This window comes from Pteropus vampyrus, unplaced genomic scaffold, assembly GCF_000151845.1.
Source record: "Pteropus vampyrus isolate Shadow unplaced genomic scaffold, Pvam_2.0 Scaffold133, whole genome shotgun sequence".
Taxonomy (NCBI): domain Eukaryota; kingdom Metazoa; phylum Chordata; class Mammalia; order Chiroptera; family Pteropodidae; genus Pteropus; species Pteropus vampyrus.
The window spans coordinates 5,040,672-5,043,140 of NW_011888914.1; the positions used below are offsets into that span (position 1 = coordinate 5,040,672).

The 2,469-nt window shown below is 35.3% G+C and overlaps 1 protein-coding gene across 5 annotated transcripts in view; it reads right to left on the reverse strand.

Moving 5' to 3' along the window:
* CUNH6orf163 (chromosome unknown C6orf163 homolog) overlaps positions 1-995 on the reverse strand; it is a 19,466-nt gene extending 18,471 nt beyond the window's left edge. For 2 of the 5 annotated variants that reach the window (XM_023534820.1, XM_023534819.1), the window contains exon 1: positions 15-995. The gene's annotated coding sequence lies outside the window, so the exon portion shown is untranslated. The remainder of the gene's footprint in view (positions 1-14) is intronic. The other 3 variants (XM_023534821.1, XM_011367380.2, XM_023534817.1) reach the window with 2 other exon arrangements.
* Between the last annotated feature and the right edge of the window lie 1,474 nt (positions 996-2,469).

Here is a 2,469-nt window from a genome sequence, read left to right on the forward strand (position 1 = left end):
TGAATTTAAGATGCCTTTTACTATGTACAGTTAAAATACTCTTTGGATGAGAAAAAGTAGTTTTAAGAAAAGCTAAAAGTTTAAGAAAGATGGAAGAGAGAGGTTCAAGGTTTTAGGACAATGCTAGAGGCTAGTAAGGATTAAATGATTCCACATGATTAGGTAGTGATTATGTGCCTAATGTTAAAGACCATTACTCAAAGCCTCTGCCATGTAAGGCATGGGCACTGGATTTGGGAATATTTAAGCAGTTGCTCCCTCCTAGACTCCAGCATTAAATTGTTAACTTAGCAACTGTTGCTAGGTAAGACAAGCTTTGCTCATAAAAGCAACTAGAAATAATGACAAAAGGGAGCATGGCCCAGCAGTTCATTTCCCAGCTACTTTCTGTATTAGTTTCCTATTGCTGCTGTACCAAATTATCACATATTTAGTGACTTAAAACAACACAAATTTATTCTCTTGCAGTTCTGGAGGTCAGAAATCCAAAATGAGTCTCATGTGGGTAAGGTATCAGCAGGGCTAGCTCCTTCTGGAGGCTCTAGGGGAGAATCCGTTTCCTTGCCTTTTCCAGCCTCTATAGGCCATCCACACATCCCCTAGCTCATGATCTCACATCATAGAGCCTTTTCTCTACCTGCTTACGTGGTGATATCGCTTCTTCCTCTATCTTCTGCCTCCCTCTTATGAGGACCTTTGTGATTATATCAGGCCCGTCCAGATAATAAAGGACAATTTCCCCATCTCAAAATCCTTAATCACAGCTACAATGTTCCTTTTTTATATAAGGTACCATATGCACAAGTTCCAGGAGTTAGAATCAAAACATCTTTGGAGGTGAGGTGGAGAATGGGAACATTATTCAGCCTACCACACTTGCTTTTAAATGGTTTATTTAAAGAATTGATTTCTTTTACAGCAGCAAAGGAGGGAGTTTAATTTTTTCCAAGTTAACTGATAAATGTGGTTTTGGTGCAATGGCAATAACATAGAAAAATATCACAGTATTTCAAAGGAAAAATTACTTTAAGTCAGCACTCAAAATTATTAAGCCTGGTTTTTAAAAATTACATAGTTAACTAATTTGTTGTTCTTGTTTTAAAATGGGAAGTCCTGCATCCTAAGAACCCCCTTGGTGTTTGACAAACTGCGACAGGTTGGTCATTCTATCTATAAACCAATAAATAATTACACTGCTTGCTTCAGAAAATTCTTGAAAATCAGTTTATCAACTGAATAGCTTACTCCTCTGGGCAGATAATTCCCTGGGCAAAAAGGTCACTTGCTGTTTATGAACAGTCTACTTATCAAGACTTGCTTCAAGACCTAATCTATATTATGTTACTGAGCTTTGCCCAATCTCAGCCAGATTCCTGCATTAAAAGACTTTCCTTTAAGTACCTGAATGCATACTCCAAAATGTTGTCAATATCTTGCCCTGAAGATGCCCTTTTTAGACACAAATGACTTTGTCAAAGTGGCATTTTTCTCATTCTCATACAGAATGAATGAAAACATCAACATGACCAGCTAGGCGGTTTTGGACACTCTACACACACAAAGACTATGCAATTGTGCTATCTGTAACTTGTACCCATCCTATAAAAGTATCATAGTTAGGTAGTTGTTCCTAAAATTCAATGTAATTCTTCTCTCACACTATTTTTCACAGCGATGTACCTCACTGAATCTACTGCTACCGTGGTTCTTTTGGATATCACATGGCTTATGGCTGTATTCTGTATAATTCCTGCTGCCCTTCTGTGCAGAGAAAATCTCTTGATAGTTCACCTAACTAATACCTCCCCCTCCAAATATCAACTTATTTTGTTGAATATTAGAATTCTAAAAGATGACAATGTGACATTAAGCACATAAATTAAAAACAGAAGAATTCTAGTTCTTTAACAATCAAAGTCCGCAGGGAAACCAAAGCAAAAGAGAATACTTTCAATTAAAAGGCATTTTGTACTACCTAAGCACATTCTAAACTACACAGACAGGGAAAAAAAAAAAAAAAAAATTTAGGGCTCAGTAGTAAAGATTTAATTTAGTTGCATGTAGATAACTCAATTAGCTAAGTTCTTTAATATCTACAAATCAGACATAATTGCATTTTCATATATCTTGCAAAGCTACAAAAAGTACTGGAAATTAAAAACTTACATTATGATGACAAACTCTGCCTGTATAGTAGTTATTATTACTTGGTGATAATAAATGGAGCAAAATTTCAGAGATGAGATTACTGAGCCCCAATTACAATGATTTGGAGAATGGGGTAAATATTTAGAAATGAAAGAGGTCCAGAACCTTTGTCAGAAAGAGTTAAATTGTATACGGTAAACCCAGGACAGTAAGGAGACTTTCTTATCTATTAAGTAGTTCTAGTTTTTAAATAACAATAAGAATATTTGGTCTTATGTTTACATCATCAAAACATTAATTTACAAAAACTAAAATAGATAA